A 22,352-nucleotide genomic window follows, 5' to 3' on the forward strand; every position below is an offset into this window, starting at 1 on the left:
CCAATGTCTTCTGTAAAGTATTCTTAGCTGATATAAAGTTCTTTCACATCAGCTACACATTTACCTTAAGATCTTCATCAATATTAGGGACAGAGATAAACATCTAAGAAACTAGACTATCCCTGATGTGTATTGGGGACGAATCTGAAGACAAACTGGGAGATCTGGACCTTTCTACATTTCCATAAGACGACATGGAGTGCCCTACAGAACCAGCTAAGGTTATAGCCACACAAGGCCAACATAGGGCATCACACACGCAGCTGGGGAATTATTTTTGCACAAAGCCTATCTGTCTGTGTCACATTTCTAATGAACTTTTAATCACAGTACCCAGATGTAATGCATTTATAGAAATGCTTATGCATCAGAAATAAAAACCTGGAAAAGGAATCTAATTACGGAAGAGAGAGATTTGGATGATTTTTTTTTTTTTTTTTTTTTGGGGGGGGGGGGGCGGTAAGTTTTGGTGACTCGCTATTAGTGAATACAAATGCGTTTTCAAGGTATGACTGATATAATTCCATAGGTTGGACAGATGTCCCATGTCCAGGAACATGTATCATAAAATACCAGGACCTAAGAGGACCTACTGAGCAAGGAGATGCTGCTTTTTCCTTGCATTACTCTCCTATGATTATAATTCCCTCCTCTGTTGAATCATGTTTGGAAAATGAGAGTAGGGGACTATAGGGAGGATTTGTTTATATATATTTTATGAGTTACATGCATGAAAATATATTTTAAGGCAAATATAAAAGGAGGGTTTGAAATTATTTCTGTAAGTTTTTATTGATCCAAGATCTCTGAAATATGTTACCTATTTACAACTTGGACATATACAGCTCAATAATAAAAATATGAAAGTACAGGTAAACATGGACAAACTAGAAACTTAAAGCCAACACCTCCCCTGTAGTGCAGGGACAGTTGTTTCACTTTATTTGCAAAAATCAGCCCCAGTATAAAATTGCTGCTTTTACAAGATATTCAGCAGTGTCTTTCAAAATGTAGAAAACTACCAGAGAGGTCCAGAAGCTCACTGAACACATTAATTAATGACAGTGCCTTATTGTTGCTAAAATAGGAAACAGAAGTCAAAAACAGGAAATATTGTTGAGTTTCAGAAAATATATATATGCTTATAAGTCTTTCATGTGCAAAGCTGTCTTGAACTCCCGCCTTCAGGATTCCACTTTTTTTTTCCCCCACACATTATGGGTTGCTAATAACTAAAAAGCATCAGTGAGTACCTCTATAACACCCCCACCAAATTGGATTTTTTTTTTTTTTTTTTAAATTCTAGAAGACACGATTCTGAGAAAGAATCATGATAAGCATGGGCATAACCACACACAGAGTCAGAAAGCAGGACAGCAGGCTACTTGATGTTTTCGAGCCTTCTCTGGGAGACCTTCTCAGCAATATTTCTCCTCTTGCACTCTGCAGCAGATGCTCATAGCAGACCCAGAACCGCTGATCTTGGGAAGCCTGAGCACTTTGCTCAGCCACTGTGATCTGCAAAAGCTACTGCTGCTGAGTCCGTAAATTATTTCTGTCTCCTCTGGCTCTGCTGGCCATCTGCAATCTCTCTCAACCTGTCTGGGTAGGCTGAGGCTGTTGGAAACCTCTGAGAAGTCATGCATGGCAGAATTTAAAGCTCTGTAAGACTTAAAAAGAAGTTTCTTCCTTCAGCCATGCTGATTCAGATGAAGAAGCTTATAAACTCTATTAAACATCAGTACAAGTTTATAAAATCCCTGGGACTTGTTCAACTATTTAATTTTTTCCAAATAGTAGCTCAAATTTGCAATAAAATATTCTTTTACTTTGGAGGTCATTTAAGAATACTGAAATATGAAATTTCCAGAATTACCTTATTTTGAAACATGATTTTATGACAAAAGGTTAGACACTTTGCAAAATATTTGTCTCAGTTTTTAATACTTCTTATTTCAGAATTGTTTTCTCTAATTAACTTCATAATCTAATAAATTGCATCTCCCTGGATATGCACTAGATTTCAGTTTAAATAAGCTTTTAAAGAGAAGTAGAGAAGTGGTAAATATAAGGGTAGTAGTGACCTTTAGCTGATAGAACTTTGTAATATGGTGATCCTTCCATTAAAAAACAGCAAGATAAACACACTCCTACAGAAGCGCAGGTCGGGATGACAGCCTCTGAAGGCAGTGGCATTACATTGGCATAAAAATGCTGCAAGCAGAGTCAGATCACCATTTTCCTCCTACCTAGGAATTCATACAGTGACTTCAGCATCTCAGCAGTCACCATAATTTCTGCTGTTCTTGCTATGCATTATAGAAACTGTCACTTTTTATATTTATGGTATCTTTTACAGCTTGAGTTAAAGAACACTTGAAGTACCTTTCAATGTTTGATATAGATTTACTCTAGAGGAATAGAAATTAGTCTCCATTATTAACTTAGACCCACACTACTTTTCAAACTAGCAGTCTCAGGGAATTTTCCTGGAATTACCTGTATTAATAAGAACTACTTATATGACAGGAGATTTGAAGGACTGGCTTCTAATCAGAAAAGGGAAACAATAAATGATGAAAAACTGTGTAGATTACAATAGTTAAAACTTCATTGTTGACTGTATGATTCACAAGGCTGCAATATATTTACTACTAATTTAATGAATATCTGACCAATCAGTTGGTTTTAGTTTCTTGAGAAAATTTGTAAAGAAACAAAAAACAAAACAGACAAAAAAAACATCACCATGCCAAGTTACTACTACTATTTTCTACTACTGTGAATTTTGACATTGTCAAGTTTGTTTTTTCTCTGAAAAATCTTTAATATAAGGAAAATTGCCAAGCTATGGACAACCAGGATATAAAATTTACTTCTCAATACATATGGATTTACTTGTATCTCATTCTAATTTGAAATCTGTCACATTTTCATTTTGTTTGTCGCAGAAGCATGTGAAGAGTAAACACTGCATGTAAGCAAAGCCATCAACCGAACAAGTGGCCTTCCCCTAAGCCACTGCACATAAGAGACTACTCCGTCCTACCCCTCATTTCCCTAGTTGAGACAAAATCATCATTCTTTTACTTGTCATTATTTAAATCAGGCCCAATAATGTCATTTGCAATCAACACTCACTGTCAGGAAGCAAATGTGAATGGCTTACCTTGCAGTATAACAGTATCATCCATTTCAGCATGCCTTGTTCCTACAGTACACATCTGGAACCAATGCACACTCAGTAATCAGCTGCTGTTCACAAATCACTTGATTATTGATCACTACACTTATCGCTCTTCATTGACTGAACCTCATTTCACAGTACTGCTCTCCTGCTGCTTCAGCAAATTCTCAGCCTTCTATTGCAATGAGACACATAAACCAAGGCAGTGATCTTTTACACTAGTTATTTCTTGCTATATTGAACTTTTTGAAGCGATCTGCATTTATTAAAGAAAAATAACAATGACAACAACAAAAATAATCGGTCTATTCTAGTTTCAAACTCTTTACCCAGGAATAGGTAACAAGGAGGGTTGTTTTTCTCCTTGTACTGCAGTATGACTTCTATCTTTGCTATTTTAAAATAGACAATTTTTAAGACCTGAAGAATTCGAAGATCTATGAAACATAAATAACTAACCATTGAGAAGGCAATTGTTTTCTTTAGGAAAAGAAAATGACTACCAACCACTAGCAAGACTACAAGGACTTTTTTGTAATGCTGTCTACAGAAAAAGATACTTGTTTCTGTCCTGCCAAATAACTTCAACCCTTGCATATGATAAATTTCAAAAACAACAGGAAAGTTCAATTCAATATATGTATTTATGTATATATAAACACTATATACATAGAAATATGTAAATAGATTTTAGGTTTCTTAAATCAATAGGGTCATTTGAGACATATCATTTTGGGTTAAAATCACTGGAAATTTTCCTGCAAAGCAAAAAATGACATTTTTCACAAGCAAAGCAGCAACATATTTTCAGCTTTTCTCACCCCAATTGAAATTTTAATGAGAAAGAAGAGTGAAGACCTCTGTGTCCTCTAGCACAAGCAACACTAAGTCACTTTTCAAATTTTGTACTGTACAAGAATGTGTTCATATTACAGCTCATAAGTACAGCTAGCACATAAACAGCAATATCACAATTACCTAACAACAGTTTAAGTTCAACATTGTCATGGGTTTAAGGCAGGAGACAAAGCAGCTACCACTCACTCCTGTTGCTATGTCACCCTTTCAGCCATCAAAAGAGACGTCAGAAGGCTGGTGGATTTTCTGACAGTAAACCTACCAGAAGCATGAGTACCACTCCCCCTCCCCCCCAACAGCAATGTATGAAGCAAAGGAAAGCAACCAGATGCCTAGATAGAAGTTTTGCAGTGCTACAGTATTGTCACACCTGTGAACACAGAACAGGTGTTTCTTCCCCTGATAGAGCATTTTGTCAAGAAATGCGTTAGCAATGAGAAGTGATGACCCAAGATCATTTTGTCCTACCTGCAGGTGTCTTTCCCTCACACAAGAGATTTAAAAAAAAAATTTAATAATACACACCCACAACTCAGCAACCTTGACAAAATTAATCATCATACATGATGCATTCCTGCAGAAGACAACAGCACAAAACCAAGCTACTCCATCTCTGAGCTTTCATCTCACACTGACTTTGTAGAGTTGCTCCTTCAAATCTGAATGTTTAGCCTCAGCTAATTTGCAGCAGTAAGGAAAGAAGTAGAGGATCTTGGAGGCAGACACTTAATAATATTACCTACTTCCATAACTACTCACATTTTTTTCTGAGCCAGCAGACAAGGCCTTTCAGTCTTGACCACACGCAACAAGAACCCACTCTACAAATGGCTCATCAATGCAAAGAAAAAATAACAGCAAATTGAGAAAACCCTTCTTACTATTACAGATGTTAGCTTGATAAGGTTAAGTGTACATTTTAATTATAATAACTTTAAATTGTGGGATATTCACAACTTAGAACTAACTACACTTCAGGATTACAGCAATGAAAAATGGAAAGAAGAGCACGATAAATTTGACCTTTAGGGAACTCTTGAAGTCAAAACTTTTCTTATCAGACTCATGGGCTTTCTCCCTACAGATACTCAGTTTATCTCCAAGTTCTTCTTTATGAGCAACTCTGCATTAAACTCAGCCAGAACACACATTACAAGCATAACATCCTTGGCTATGTAGCACACCAAAGCTCCCTAGTTTCTCATGTTTCTTTCCACATTCGCTTTCATATTTTTTCCCACTCTACTTTTACATTAGTTTCCACTAAACTGATTTGTTTGTTCTAACACAGTGTTGCTAATCACTTATATAAGCTTCCTCAAAATACCCCAAAGACAGCTTAATTCCTGGAACACTTATATTCCATCTGAAAAGACCTTTCCTCTTAGTTTCTTGTATCAAATGGCCACATCTGGAGCTGACCACTTACATTAAGATTCGGAATGGTCCCGTCCCCTTGTGCTCCCAAATTACTCCAACAGCCCAAACTGCTTCCATGCAGTAAGATACAGCCCCCCACACACAAAGTTGAATCATTCCACAGAACAAATATTTCCTTTAAAGAGGAATTATCTTATTGAGAAATATTCATAACTTGTTAAATATTGTATCGGCATAAAAGGCAAAGTTTAGAAACAGAAAAAGAACATTGAATCTAGAATTATATTATCATGAAGCCTGAAGATCTCTCATTGCCATTACAAAAAGATTTTATTTTCCCAAAGTATACTGAAGGAAACGTACCCCAGAGAGAGAGTACCTACAGAGACACAACATAAACAAAACCTTTCTAAGTCACAAATATAGCAGGAGTCTCTTCAAATTAAATTCATTTTTAGGATATAAGACTAAGATGCAGAACATATTATAAATAATCAAAGTATTTTAGCACTGGAGATGGCAGTGAAGTTGAGAAGGATAAATACGTGCATTATTATATTTGCTTGATTACTTGTACCTGGAGGAAAATACCTTACAGAACAACACTCAGTGCTGTCAGGGGTGATCTTGTTGAAATCCTTTTACTTTATCTATAAACCTTGTACAATTCCTGTCTGCATCTGGACAAAAACACTTTAGTCATTCATGCAATTGTCAAGTGCAGTAGGAGGTTAAACTTGAATTCATGCTTTCTAGGCACCTGACTTTGCACAGCTCCGAAGACTAACAGACAGTTTCTCTCCTTCCCTTCCAGCCACCCTCAGCTCTGCTTCTCTTCCTTTTCTACCCAACTTTATTTTTCAGAGATTACTGTATTCCTAAGAAAAAGAGACAAATAACTTTTTTTCATTTGAATGACAGAGTATTTTTGTTATCATGATACTATGCATAGCAAGAAAAGAAGTTCAATGGTATATTTCATAGTTTTCTGTTCCCTTTTTGTTTGTTATATAAAGGGTAAGTATTAAGTATTTTCCATCACTTGGGAATTCATTAGTAAAAAATGCCATGACAATACCAGACAAATGAGAAGTAAACCCATGATTATGGCAAGTGTTTTGTATCCAAGAAGGACAACACATCCTAGAAATGTCCCCAAACACAAAAGATATATGTTTAGATAGAGGTTAGTGTCTTAATTTTATATAATGTATTTTAGAAACTGAATATAAGCAATAGCAGAAAACTCTTCTGTCTGAAAAGATGACTTACCCTTCAGTTTCAGTAGTCATCCCCAAGAAACCGCTGGATAATTGCTATGACTAGTATTATTTAATGTGGTGCATATATATGCTGAAATGGATTCTTTAGGCCATTATTTAAGTTTTGACAGAATAGTTGTAGTTTTTGTACTATTTGTTTCTAAAGGGATAAGATTTTCAAAATGCTGCCTAAATTGAGTTTAAAAACAAAAACAGAGACTGCAATTTGTAAGTTCTCTTTATTGTTTTAGTCCAACTTGCATGGGTATTACTCTTAATTTCTTAAAAAGCAGTCACTATATAAATTTAAAAAATCGTAAAAACTTCATTGCATAAGGGACACATGCAAATGTGACTCAGTGTTTATACGGACTTTTCGAAATATTACATTGTATTTGGCCATTTTGTGGCGTAAAGCTTCGAGTCATCATAAATGTGAAATTATTAGATTAAGACACTTATTCAAATATATTCACCAGATAACAATACAGCATCTCTTCTAAATCTGTTAAAGGGATTTGGAATACGTTTATTGATACTCTAACAAGTGCCAAGCATTGCTGGAATAGTATTTTATTCTTTAATTTCATTGATGTATTAGCTAATATTCATGTTCTTTGAACATGTAACATTCTCCAGAACAGATGAGTACTGTTACCAGAATAGCGTGGGACAGACTGTTGTAGCCTGCAGGTAGATATTCTTTAAATGCCTCAAAAGATGCATCACACAACTGAGAAATTAGTTGTAGGTGAACGATAGAGAGAGTATAGTTATTTCAGAGGAAATATTTTTCCATGAGAAATATGGACAAAAGTTACATAGTTATTTTTACCCTCATCTGTTTGTTTCTTTTACACCATCTTTCTGTTTTTTGCTACAGTGAATAAACCCAGGAAAGTGTCGTATCTTCTGTTTTGAATGCACTTGACCCTATTCCGAATTCTTACCACCTGCCTCTGAATTGAGCTGAGGGACTACTGTCCCTTTCCTGTACAACTGCAGAAAAAGTATGAAGAACTTCACAGGCACCAGAGTTAAGATCAGGATTTCATTGGCTCAGGTAATCCTAACAAAGAAGGTCATGCTCCTACCATCTAAAAAGTGAAAGTGCTACCGGAACAAAGAGGTGGCTAGCCACGTAAAAGGACTAGCGATGTATTATGCCCATGCACTTACCCACCATGCACCATTCCACCCCAGGGCACACAGCTAAGAGCAAATGGGTTTGCAGATTAATATTCCCTTACCTCCTCTCAGTCATTTCCATGCTACACTAAAGTCAGCTTACAATTTTGTCAATATCATTTACCAAAAAAACAAGCCAACACCATCCCAAACGTACAACCCCTCTTCCTAGTAATAACTACACAATCAGGAGTTCCCCCTAACATGTTCATTTAATTTTGGCAGTCAACATAAAGTTATTTTTATAAATGATTGCTTATTGTTTCTTCTATAATGAAGAATTTTAATTAGGCTTATCTTAATTGTATTGGTATGCAGCATTTCCAGCATGTGTTGTCTGAACTCTCCATAAATATATACCACCATTATGCTTAGCACCATCTTCTACAGAAATAGCAATTTTTTGCTTCTAGAGATACTGTTTCAAACACGGTTACTTTACAGAAGAGGATAGTGTGCTGGTTTCCCAGAACTGGCATGAAGTCAAAATCTCTTGCAGAAGGGTGAGAGGAGAGGGAAAGAGAGAGAGAAAGATAGATTTACATCAACACTGACTAGGAAGCTGATGTATCGTATTTATTTATTTTTAAGCAGAAATACAGGTCAGAAACAAGGACTGAGATGCAGTGTGCTCTTCGAAAAGCTCACCCTCTCTCCAAGCTTTTTTAGTTCTTCATCTAGAATTCAGCAATCAAATTTTACTGGATATGTGAATGTCTCCAAATTTTGGGGAAAACCTCAGAACTGGTGAGCACCAACCATCTTCAGAAGTTCAAACTCAGGAGTGTTGGGTTTACATGGCTCCAGTATACATCTAGCTTTAATTTCTATGGGTTCATATCTTCAGAGCTTTGATTTGATTTACAAATTCTTTCCAAATTTAAAAAAAAAAAAAAAAAAAAGACAGGGAAAGCATATTAGTTCAGGTTCACAAACCTTAGTGAATTTTGGATGTACTTGTTTCATATTGAAACACAACTCTCTTGCTTTACCATTTCATTACAGAAGTCTTAAATGAGTTTGCTCTGAATGAATAAAGAAATTTCATTAAAATATATTAACCCTATAAGAGGCTGACAAAAAGGATCAAAAGAAATTTAACTCATATTATGCAAATTTTATAGACAACCAATATAGCCCAGTAAACAACAGTTCTTCAATGTCATCACTTAGCAATCACAACACTCCTATGCATCTTACTGAACACAGACTATTCTAGCAGGAAGTTCCAAGGACAGACATTTCATCCTCTGCCTTGGCATTACAGATTTAAATATCGCAAACTCTAAGGGGATGTTTACCACTAGTAATTCCCAAAGCAATTCAAAAATCAAGGAAGGTTCTTCCCTCAAATTATAAAGTCAGCCCAAATAATATTAGATCTAGAGGAAGAAAAAAAAAAAAAAAAAAAGCTGTTAAGAATCAGAGAGAATGACTAAACTTTATTATTTAACCGTATGTTACCAAACAATCTTGCAAATATAAATGTGATATGAGTTGCCCTGTTGCCTTACAACCAAGGGTTTGGTTGGCTGCTTCATTCCTCAGATTCCTTCTTATTTTTTCAGTAGAAAATAAGAGTCAGCTGAGACATAGGTCTGGGTTGCATTCTTCATCCTTCTCACTGCTCTTCCTTTTTTTGTGTGGATTTAAAGTGATATTAAAATGACCCACAGAGTACAATATTAGTCATCTTGCCATAAAACACATTCAAATAAAGGGTATAATGTTTATATTAGCACAATATTTTCTGCAGTATATCGCACTACATACCTTTTGGAAAAATCAGTGATTGTATATAACATTCAATGAAAGACCCACTCTACTATAAAACAGCAATTTGTCTTCAATTTTCCACTTAGTAATTCAAAAACTCTTTTGAATGTCAACTACTGGCAATTTTTTGCTGGCTACAACTTGGTCAGAATAATAAAAAAAAATCATTAGCATGTTAATAACTTGGTCTCTCTAAGGGGTAGTTAGTTGATCCTCTATCAGAAAAAGAAGCTTCCTTTTCATCCCTATTAATTGTAAGGTGATTATGATTTATTACAATTTCCTAGTTTCCTTCATTTCAATTTGTACAGAAGGATTTCTTGACGAGCAGAGTGCAGTTCCATCATAGTTCCAATGACAGCAGCTCACCAAGAAATGTTTACATCCATTAAGATGTGAAAAAGAAAGCCAGGAACTTACACATATAGAAAAGAAATATGGAGAGTCTCTAAATCAAAACTGCAAGAGGACATAATGTGGGCAAAAAGCGGTTGTCTGTATTAAAAATACTGAGAATAGCTTTCTACACTTCAATATATATTATAATCAAAGCAGTTTATACATTGGATTTCATACTGATTCCAAAAGGCAATGAAGTAAAGAAAACTACTAATTGTGATTTAGAGGCCTTTTTTTAATTCTAAATCCCAAAACAAATAAGAACTTCCAAAAAAAAATGGAGTATCTCAAGCCTTTTTTAATCTTTGCAGGGTAAAAGGTTTAAGATGCAAAAAGGAAAAAAAGTTATGCCCACATCTTTACATAAAACAGATATTGTTCATATACACACTCTCACACATGCCACTTTTCAATAATTGACCTAATTTGCATGGAAGAACTAACAGCTGGAAAGCAAGGAATAACCTTACATGCTTTGCAAGATGAATTTCAAATGTCGTTTCTACAGCATGACATTCTGAAGACAGACTCTGTGAACAGAGCTTGGCCGAAGACCATTTTGTCAGCAGACTGTGAAATCTATGATGGGACAGGGCTTTGTAAAACAGGTTCTAGTCTGAAGCATGCAGTCACTTCTAGCTGCCTAAAGCAGCCAGTCCAAGCACAGCAAAAAAAATTGCAGGTATGCAGTGCAGAGGTGACCAGACCAGCCTACATACTGATAGTAGACTGTTTATAGTACTTCTAACACTTAATACAGTTCCTAGTAGATTCAGTGTTCGGATGTGGAGATGAGCTAAGCTACCACTTTTCCATGGAGGACCTTCACCACATCCCTGCACCAACAAGCAAGGAAGAGAAAGGGAATAAATAGACCTGTGGGGAGTTATCCATAGTGATAAGCATTGCTATCACATAGGAGGCACAAATAAGTTTAAGTCAGCCTCAGGCTGTACTTATACAGTGAAAACAGAATTAGTAAAGCTCATAACACTACAACAGTCTAGTGTCTGTGTCTTGATTTGAGAACTCCTTGTTAACAAGAGCACAAAAAAATGTTTCTTCACTCATTGATTACAAAAACATTTTTAAGGGCTGAGCTCTTCCAATAAAAATATTGTCTAAATTAAATTAACTCTATCACCAATGCCAGTTCCTTTAACAATTACAAGAAAAATACAAGGAAATAGACTGTGATTCCATTTAAATTCTCTTCTATTACATCTACTAACATTGGAGAAAAAATATTGGGATTCATGATATGTATTCATGACATATATTCAGTCAGATAACATAAAACAATATTAGGGTAGTAATATTAAAGACTATTGTCTGCTTGTAATGAAGTTCTAGAACAGTAAAAAATAAAAATAAACATGTCAGAAACCTAGAAAAAGGCAAATACGGCCTGCTTATAAAATCTAGAAGGCTGGAAGAGAAGAAAAACTAAGGAGCTACAGATGAGCTAGTTTAATTTCAATTTGCATAAAAATACTGGAGCAAGTAATCAAACTTTGCACCTAAAAATATCAAGGAATTGAGAAATAGCCAGCATTAAAATGTCAAAAAACATCATGTCAAAACAACCTTAATTCCTCTTTCGGCAGTGTAAAATGCCTTATGGACACTAACTCTTGAGTTCAAGAAGTTTTTTGACACTGTTTTCCTTTATTTTCCCCAGGGAAGTTTGGAAAAAAAAATGTAAATGAAATATCTATGAAATAAATGTTAAGGTTATGAGAATACAGTGACTAAGTTGTAACTGCCAATGATTTCACCAAAGATGTTTTAGCAGGCCCTGTTGGGATGTGTTCTCTGCCCAATAATATTCATAAGTTTCATTAAGAACTAGATGATAGAATGTAGTAAATACATATTAAACTGGCAGATGATATCAAGCAGGAAGAGATGGAAAGCATATCAGAGGCCAAGATTAAATTCAAATTAAATTGACAAGGTGGAGAAAAGCCCTGTTAAGAAGATCCCATAAGACAGGAATAGAAATAATCACCTACACAAATACAAATGGGAAAAACTGGTTAGACTGTAGTTTTAGAGTAAAGGACATGAACACTAGAATAGATCACAAAATAAACACATAACTAGCACAATAAATGAATGGTACTGTCTGAAAGACGATCATTCTAAGACGACAGACTAAACTAAAAATAAAAACCTTACTTGACTATATTTTTTTGCTTGTTACAAAAGAGCATTTTCCCCTTCTCTGGTCAGTGAATATATTTCCAGGATGACGTTTTTCTTCTATTTCTGTTCCAGCTGAGGGTCACTTAGGTCTCCTTTCTTCATATTTCTGCCAAAGATAACTAGAACTAGATTGTATCTATATCTATATCTTGAATGTATATGCACTTACAAATACTTCCTGCCATACTATTAGAACAGTGCTTTCATTCTCTAGAACTGCCTCACAAATTTACCTCCTTTTTATTTTGGTGTTCAGTCACTCAACAGATATATACTTTTCAATCAAAATATCCTTTTTTTTTTTTTAAATAAGTAATTTACAAAAATTACATTTTTGTCAGCAGTACACCTACCATTGCACCAAAAACAGAATCCGGAAAAAAAATATGCATTTACAGAGTGCATGAAAGCACAATCTCTCTCATCTCTTGTATACAACTTAAAAGTGTAACATCAAAATAAATTCCTGAAGCAAGGTAAATTTGACACTGATGGTTTTATTTATATATTTAAAATGCTACAACAAAACCATAGGATATTGCTGATAACTGCAAAAGAGGTATTTCTTAAATTATTTTTTTCAAGGGTTTGCCCCAGCAAGAAAGCCTCACCATCATTCTGTATCTTAATAGCCTATGCTTTCTCCACAGCTAGGTATAAAAATTATACACAGACAGTCAGCACTGATAAAGATATTGTCATGCTGAGGCTTCACGCTTTCCAAATCCAGCAGCAGGATGGGATGAAAAGCAGTAGAGGAAAAAAAAATGCAAAATGAGTGATATGTACTGTGGGCTGCTGTGTATAAGCCACAGATGATTCCTTTTACCTGCTGTATGTTGACCTAAAGAATGAGTGGTACCATACTATCCAGGTGAGAAGCACCAGGTTTGAATTATACAAAAGGACATGAAAGTGTGAGCATGTGAATATGCTTGAATTTAATCATGTTTGAGTGCTGTGGTTGAAAGTTAAAGTCTCTCCCAATGAAGCTCCAATGAATCCAAAGCAGAAGCAAGAATAACAATTCTAGGGTACTACAGAGTTCATACCCATCAGCTTTTTGTTATTCCTTTTTTAATGACTGACATACCACACCCTTTCTTTTTACCCTCTTACTCTCCAACATTTGTCCATATTTTGAAAGATGACACCTTGAAACTACTCCTGGTAATGGAGGCAGATACGCAACCTTTGCATGTAAGAAAAAAAGCTCACTTTGTTACTGCTTTTGCTTCCTGTATGGAACAGTACTAAGTCTGGAAGAATAGGCTTCTGATGAAGAGGTAGTACAAACCTGAATTGCTTTTGATCATCTCAAAAATAATTGGTAAGAACTATCTCTCTTGCACATTGATCATACTTTTTGCTTCAATCTTTTTAGCTCACTTTGAGGTCCATTAGATCATTCTCTATGGGAAATGGACAGAGCTACCATTGATCTGGTAATTTAAAGGGAGCCCATCATACGGCTCATTCGGCATCATTCATATAAATACAACAGAAACACAGTGTTCCCAAAATGACTTAAAGGATTAAAGCTCAAACTCTGACAGCTAGACAGCTCCTTCAAATTTTATTCTTGTTAGAACAATTTCGGCATCTTTACCCACGTCATCACTATTCATTGATCTATGCTTAACAAAATCTGATTTTCTTGTTACCTGTCAATTCCAAATTTAGATTTATATGATACATCCCATAAGAAATTTTGTCAAATATCCCTTGAGATCTTCACATTACACTATAAGGTATCAAAATATGTACCAATGTTATAATTTGTGATATCAAGCATTTTTCTGTACTTTAATCTAGGCTTTTTTATGCATAACTGTAATAATGCAGAAAGTTTGCACATTTTTCCATAAATTCTTGATAATATTGTCAAAAAATGCTGTTCCAACACACACACACTAAAAAAAAAAAACAACTGAAACAAGAAAAGAAAGTACTAGTCAGTTGGTTAACCGACAATCTAGCAAAATAACCTGAGACAGAGCTACAAAGTATAGTGATCAATCGAGTTTATGATTGGTATATCAAGCATACCTCAGAAGAGGGGCAGATATCTTAAAAGAAGAAAAACCTTATTTCCACAGCAAGGCACTGCAAAGCTGAGGAAAATAAATAAATAAATAAATAAAATAAATAGAAGAGAAATGTGAGAGTAAGGTAAGTGGAAACAGGTGAATAAATAGGGGAGCACAAAGTAAACCAAGAAGAGAAAGCTCAAGGGGACCTAATCAATGTGTATAAATGGGTGGAAGGGGAGAAGCCCTTTTGAACTCAGGCTTCCCGTGATTATGTGAGTTGCAGACCATTTTGCAAGTGTATACTAATATGATTATCAGGACTCAAATCAATGTAACTGAAATGCGTATGGTGTTTCAAATGAATGTGTTTCTGCTCCCACTCTTTTTATGAAGGGTCTGCACAGAGAAAGGACTAATTCAAAAACTAAGAAGTAAGCTATTTTGGAGCTGGAGTAAAATGTACTTTCAAACCTGCTTTTAGACACTGGTACATTTTAATAAATCACATTACTTTGCAGAAGACTTATGGAATACAAAAAGTGCTTATTTTACAGACAGATACAGTCATTCTAAGTATCCTGGCCATTAAAAAGAATCCACTCGCAATGACATTTTCAGTGGAAAGTTGAGTAAGTTTAAGGCAGACAGATCTTTTTCAATGTGAATGACAAAAAACCGTGGAGTGCAATTCCTGTCAAAATGTTTCTCTGAGCAGCTAGATCAGTTTAAATTAAAATGCCTGAAGTATTAATCCTCATCAGATTACTCAAACAAAAGTGTTCACTGAAAATATTTAATTTAGCCTTATTTTACATTTGCACTTTATATTTGTTTTCTTAAATAAAAGTGAATATTGATTGGTTTGTATTGACCAAAACATTGGCTTGCAGCTAAATAAAGCTATTATATTAAATCTAGAATTTCATTTTTGTTATGAGCATGCAATATATCTATCCTTTTTCCTCAGAAATAATATAATATTCTATACCCAGTTAGATTCTCGGTTTGAAAGTATTATATTACAAAATGCTGAATATTGCCATTTTCTCATTAGAAGAATAATAATATGACTGCTGTCACCCACCATTTCTATGGAAAGCAAATTTAATGGCAAAATATAGAAAATAATTACCTTTACTCAATAACTTTAAATGCAATAGACAAACAAAACAGGCTTACTTAGCATTAAGTAAAAATAGATTTGATGGCTAAAGGTAATCAGTTCTATGACCTTCAAGATCTGGTAAGATTGATCTTCAAACATATCTATCCCTTTCTTTTCCCAACTCCTAAAGGGACACTTAAAAAAAAAAAAAGTTTGAGCACAAATCACGAACAGAAGTAGTTGAATAAATGGAATAGAAGAAAACGAGCTCTCCAACACAACCACCCAACTGGCTATCACCAAGCTAACACCAAGCTAACTTCATGTTTTGAACAGTTTCCTGGCTTTGCTTGGATAGCGACTGGGAAAAAGTTAGTTAACTCTGTTACTAGGTAACAACTTTATAGTTGAATAGAAGCTTTCACAATTCTTAACATAATGCTTAATTTAAATGTCTATTTACATTTTAAAAATCTGCTTTTTACTTTCCCATTGGTGTTCATACACTAAAGTATCCGGTGTCTGACCATCATTTCCTCAAAAATGTACAAAGCCAGCTTGAGGAAAAGAAGAAGAAACAGTAATTTTATTCTTAATAAGATCTCTACACAAACTAACTCTTACGGATTGCACGAATATAGGTCCAGAAGTATAATGCTTTTTATCCAAATACACACAACTGTTCTTCCCATATCTCCCAATTCTTCAAAACACCCAACTTCTTGATATTTCTATCCATTTTCAAAAATAATGCTAATCCTACTTTAGGTTTCTTTCTGTCATGCTTTGATTAGACATCAGTAGTCACTATTAGCATCATTAGTCATTTGCTGAATACTAGAGCCAGCCAAAGTGCCCAAGTCCATTGTTTGGATCTGCTACTTTCATTCACAAGTACAACAAAACAGACCAATACAGAAGTGCCTATATCTTGTTTCTTCGTTGATTACAAAAGAATTGTTATATGCAATATATTTCTAAAATTTCCCATGATAACTTAGAGGCAAAATAATAATAATAATAAAGTACCTGCAAGATAAGGACACTGCAAATGTTCACTAGTATGTTATTTGCTATTTCTGCATAGAATATTCATCTCAACTTACTGAACAACATATTCAGTCTGAACAGTTGACTTAAAGGATCTCTTACAGGAGATAAGCATCAAAAACTGTTCCAAGTATCTTTATTTTATATAAAGCACTGAATACAGCATTAAAAGAGCCAACATCGGTCACACCCCTCTAGCATTAGGGAAAGAAGCAAACAATTGGTTTTGGATAACATCTCAATAATCAGAATTACAAAAGAGCCCGGAAGCAACCGTTACTTTATCCTCAGAGATTTATATTAAAGACAAGTTATCAACCCATTTTGTATATCTTCAGTTGGAATAAGTTTTGAAAAGGACAAATTATTTATGAATTCCCTGAGATCCATGAGTAAAAGTATTATGCAAAAACAGACAAGAAATCTATGTATTTGGATTTTGGTTGCTCCCCCCTTCCCCTTTTCAAGAAAAATTATTAAGCAAATCCTGTCAATTTGGTAGACAAAAGTCATTGACACTCTGCAAGAGATTTGTCCATTAATACATTCATGGTACACTGCTCTAGTATTATGTTCACACAAAACCAAACCAATTAAATTCTAACAATGAATATGTCCAAGAATCGGACACAATTTTTCAAGACTTACTCTAATTATTTCTGCACTTCTCTTCAGGGTTTGGGGAGGGTGGGGGAGGAGCACGGCAAGCTGGTTGCAACAGCTTGCAAGAATACTGTATGTAAGGCAGACTATGAATCTTTTTTCCCTTTTCTTGGCCAAGAGCTCAAAATTTCTACCCCACAAAATACCAATACTCTATATGCAAAGATTCTCAGACTATGTACAGGAGAACCACTGGAAGGATTACCTTGTGTTGAGAACACCAAAACAGAATTTTGGGATAAGCTACCCATACTTTTAGTATGCAAACAATGGGAAGATCTAAATTTAGGTCTAGTAAATAAAAACTGAATCACATCACATCATTTCAAACCTTGGTGAAAAATCATTAAAATTTAATTCTAGGATAAATTATTGAACACCTGCGTTTTCTAATGGTTCCTCTGGATTGAGTATCTTCCCAATACATTTTTTTCTGGAAAAAAAAAAATCTGCAAACTCAGAAATAAAGCATACCCAAAAGTAAGCTTACACTGCCAAAGAGAATGCTAAAATAGGAAATAAAAATAATTTCCTTTTCCATTTATTAATTACAAAAATATATATCTGTATTTGAAAGTGCATCCTTCCTAAAAGCATTTTATCCCCCTTCACTTACACACAACTTGTGTGATACACGTTGGTAATGTACATCTCAAAGTAGCCTACTGCCATACTGAGTGAACAAACTGTTTATCCCAAAACACATCAGGGAGATAAGGGAAGCAGAAAATAAGAGAGAGACAATTTATTAAAGCAGCTCCACTACCTGTCTAACCAACGCAATAACATTCAATTTGGTTGAATTTTCAATCCAATTTTAAAATGCCCTTTATGGCCAAGCAGAATGTTTTATCGAGTTCTCTTCTCAACAACAAACTGCCAAGTGTGGTCATGGAACAGCCACAAATTACTGCTCTGAGGCGAAATCAACATCACCAGAATAGAAGAGTAGAAAGAGATAAATATTACTCCCGTATACAATGTGAACTCATTGTCTTATTTTAAGAACCTAGCTACAGAAATTGATGTGATTTCTAATTTGGCCCTTCTCTTCCTCTTCCTAATCCTATTTCAAATAATCATAATTTCAAAAATTTAGAATGATAATATCATTCTTCAGTGGTACATGACCCCAAAGCTGGCATACCGTGGAACCAGCACAGATATAAAGTACAGGTCCTTCAAAAGAACCTCATTTTTCTCCATCAAATTTTTCCAATAAAGGCAGCCAACACTTTCAAAAGAATATATAGCATTTTTTCATATATAAACACCACTCATAAAACAAACATACAAACAACAGAAGAAACAGTATAACTCCACAGCACTGCCTTCTCTTATTGCAGAGATTGTGCAAAGGATAGGACGTGAAAGAGAGGAAAATAAGTGGGTATACATGAAAAAAAAAGTTTACATTATTTTATGTTATATACATGCATTATATTATGCATTTTAACCTGTAAACATGTCCTTGTGCCTTACAGTTTCTTCCTTTGTCTAAGCTATGTATTGTCCATTACATAGAGAAGAAGAAAAAAATTCTAGTGTAGATAGTATTGCTACATGAGAGGACTGAATATTTAACTCTCCTTTAAAGGAAACTAATCTTCAGAGATTCATTGTGTGTATATCTAGAAATCTATGCACCCTGAAATCTCAATTTTCCCCAATATTCACTGAAAAAGATATAGTTATTAAAAATTTTAATTAGTATAGTATTCAGCTCTAAAATACAAGCTGGAGGAAACACAGAACTACAGAGAACCATGTGTAGTGCCATGAATCTGGTTTGTCAGTTCTTCAGCAATGTACCAAATTCTGTCAAATATGTGTCAGATTAAAGTCTCTATACCTTCCTTAGAATCTTCCTTCCTCCACTGTCAAATTCCTATGTATTGCTTCTCAATAGTAGCTCATAAAGAGCTTTAAATCTAGAAACAAGAGTGTTACTTTTGAAACTTTCAGCAGAGAAGCCTTCCCTTCCCCCTCTATCAAAATTGGGGAAGATCATTCATGTGTAAACAAACAAAATGTAAAATATGGAAACAGAAAAGCAAATTTTACTGAATATCCAATACTTAGATGATTCTAGTGTAAAAACCTGAATAACCTACCTGCCACTCACTCCCATGGAAACATCAGGATAAATGATTTGTAAGAGCTAAAGGCATTACAAATGGCAAAATGTACAGAGAAGAGCGGGGGAGTTGGGGGGGGGGGGACGGGAATTGTACCAAATAACAGTAAAAGACAGAATCAGTGTGATCTTTAATATAATACAGAAATACAGAACTATGCATTACTCTGCAAGCACAGTGGTACAGTGGAAGAACTGAATAATTTTATTTTCCATTCTTATAAAATAAGTAGAATCTTAACATTTTATGTCTGGAGTTATGAAAACGGTTACCTGGAATTTACAGAAGCCTTGAGAAACAGTGGCAAACAGGACTTTAGAGAAAGCTTAAAACAAGAAAACCGTGCATAGCACGGACTTCATAGCATGGATGGATACCTTTCCTGTTTCTACAAGCTGCACATCAGAACTTGCACACAAACAGGAAAACAGGAAATTCCCAGAAGAGGCAGTAGCCAACTATGGTTTTCCAGAAATTATCATCTTTGCACCTTGGGATGGGAAGCACACAGGAGCCCAAGTCAACATGCCAGACAGTTGGTCCTGCAAACCAACCTTTCTCCTCCTTCACGTGGGGATTCCTGGTATGAAGAGGTTCAGAAGCTACTGATCAATCATCAGTAACTTCCAAAATAAGCAAGAAACTTTACACACACACACACAAAAAAAAAAGTGTTATATTCAATAATTTTCAAAATAAATTGACAAGAAGTTACGACAAAACAAATACAGTGTCAGAATGAAGTGAATCATAGTTTTCTTCGGTATGTAACTGCATGGTGCTTTCCAGCGATGCCCTTCAGCTTACCAGCATTTCAACATTAAAAGCAGGCAAGTTTGCAAGTGATCCAAATTACGTAAACGAAGCCACACCAGACTATATGAATTTCTCAACAGATCCATACAAGAACTGGCAGATAACTGTGCTGACAAAGTTAATGCAGATAGAAATTACTACACCATCACTTTTTCGGATTATGAATCAACAGTAACTGCTCACAAAATAGGAGAGTAACAGCATAAAATAGGAATTGTAATTTCTAGCTAAGTCCTCAAAGTTAAAAACCATTTTCATAAATGATTGGCAAATGAGATTCTTCTTTCATTTAAAGCAGTTACTTCATCATAATATTCTTAGTTTTATGAAAGTATGCTGAGGACCAAAACCTCATTTTTATTTACTGCTGAACTACATGCACTTTTCTACACTCAAACTAGTAACATCTTTTCTGTTTTTGTATTAAAATTGCAAAATACCTATTTTGATCCCAAGAAAATATATTAGCTTTTCAGAAAAAAACAGTTAAGAGACTCAAATTTAGCAAAAGGTTGAACCCTGACCTTTCAGGTCAAACCATAGAGATGATCTAGTAGAAGAGCTTACAGCAAGAATAGACAAAGCAAGCAGAAAGCCACCATCAGACCTGTCTTCTCCTACAAATTTAAGGACAATGTACTTCCAGCATGGCACAGGAGCTCATTAGAGCTGTGATTATAGCTTTAAAAATGAAACATATTTCTCATTTCAGTACTGCAAATTTATAACAACTTAGTATTTGCTATAATCAGCTCCATTTACAGACAATACATGAATATCCAACTCAGTCATATTACATTTTTGACACTCTTAAAATTTCACTATCAGAGAATGCCTATTTATATTTAGATGAGCTTGTGTAGCACATAGCACACACTAGACTTGACAGTCTAGCTTATAAAAACAGAAGGTAGAAAACATATTTAACTTTTAGCTGCTTCATGCTACTGCATTAGATGGACATGTTTGCAGAGCTCTTCTCAGGGATTTTGTTAGAGCTTGTAAGAGGAGATTACCAAACTATTCTAATTTACATGGAAAACATTCAGTTGCACACCAGTATCAATCAGAATGATAAACTCTGACTCTGACACATATAAGGCCAATTCATGATTGAAACTGACACAGAGAATGACTTTAATCAACTAATAATCACTCAAAATTACCTCCAGTAAAATCTCCTCAGCTTCAGTATTTAGATTAAGTGTCAAGGCTCAGCCTGAACTTCTTACGAAGGAGTCAGCTTCACTTATAACAAATCTCCCTTAAGTTGACAAGAGTTAATGTACCTGGCAGCTCCTCAGCACACATCAGCTTTATGCACAGAATGCTGATGACAATGGAGCTTTGTGCCACCAGCTGAAGTCATTAAGGTGAAAGAACTTTCAAATGAGTCACTTCTGTAAATTATTAAAAGAAATTACCCTTAGGATAAAGTGTCTTAGCTCAAGAATGAATTTACTTGGAGGATGTTTGATAAAGCTCATTTTTGTTTGGTTTCGATGCATGTGAAATGCATTACAGCAGTCACCATATACTGGATTACTTTTAAAAACTTCTGTACATTGGTAACTCCAAACGTACGCTGTGAAACAAAAAGCTTTATATCAGTTTTGGCTAAGTCACAACCAGACTGAATATCAAGTGGACTTATAAAACAGAGGTCAATTGAACAAACTTTGACTTCAGCTGCACACACATTAACCTACAGTGTCTATACATATAAGTTCCAAAAATGCAGCAAACAGAATAATGAAAAATACCTAGTTTCAAGTAAGAAATAAAAGTATTTCCTTGCCAGCTGGCCTGCAAAGAAGCCTGTGGAGATACCATCTTGAAGGGGAAGACCAACCTAAATACTGCAGGATACAGCACTAAACTAAACAATTCATGCCAGGTTTATGAGTATCCCTTGTAACAACAATTCATCTGTGGACCCTTACCAACTGCCTGGCAATGCGTCCTTCTGGTGCTGGCTCCAAGACTTGTTAATAATAGCACTAAAAGACTTTTTGTATACATGGTCTGTCCTTAGAAGGACATTTGTGCTCTGAAGCCACAGTGTGTCCTTTGCCTATTAACAGGATGTTTACTTATGAAATAAAACAAACAAAACCTCTGAGCATGCAAACACACCATCTTTCTTGCATTTAATGTATTTGTTTCTGCTTTAGCCGACTAAGTGAAAACACAGATTACAATTAAACATAAACAAAAGAAGCTGTGGTTCCTGCAGTCCCTCACCTGGTGTTCATTATATTGCATGTCCAAAGAATTTATGTTATAATT

General features: G+C 35.0%; 1 protein-coding gene and 1 long non-coding RNA gene across 2 annotated transcripts in view; both read right to left on the bottom strand.

Moving 5' to 3' along the window:
• ZNF385D (zinc finger protein 385D) overlaps positions 1 to 22,352 on the bottom strand; it is a 438,227-nt gene that overhangs the window by 364,207 nt on the left and 51,668 nt on the right. The gene's annotated exons all lie outside the window — the stretch shown is intronic.
• Positions 14,299 to 21,371, bottom strand: LOC121065238. Its single transcript, XR_005816953.1, has 3 exons — positions 21,230 to 21,371; positions 19,738 to 19,827; positions 14,299 to 14,372 (listed from the first exon to the last, which is right to left on the bottom strand). It is a non-coding gene; the product is annotated as an uncharacterized LOC121065238 (long non-coding RNA).

The sequence above is a fragment of the Cygnus olor genome, chromosome 2 (assembly GCF_009769625.2).
Source record: "Cygnus olor isolate bCygOlo1 chromosome 2, bCygOlo1.pri.v2, whole genome shotgun sequence".
NCBI lineage: Eukaryota > Metazoa > Chordata > Aves > Anseriformes > Anatidae > Cygnus > Cygnus olor.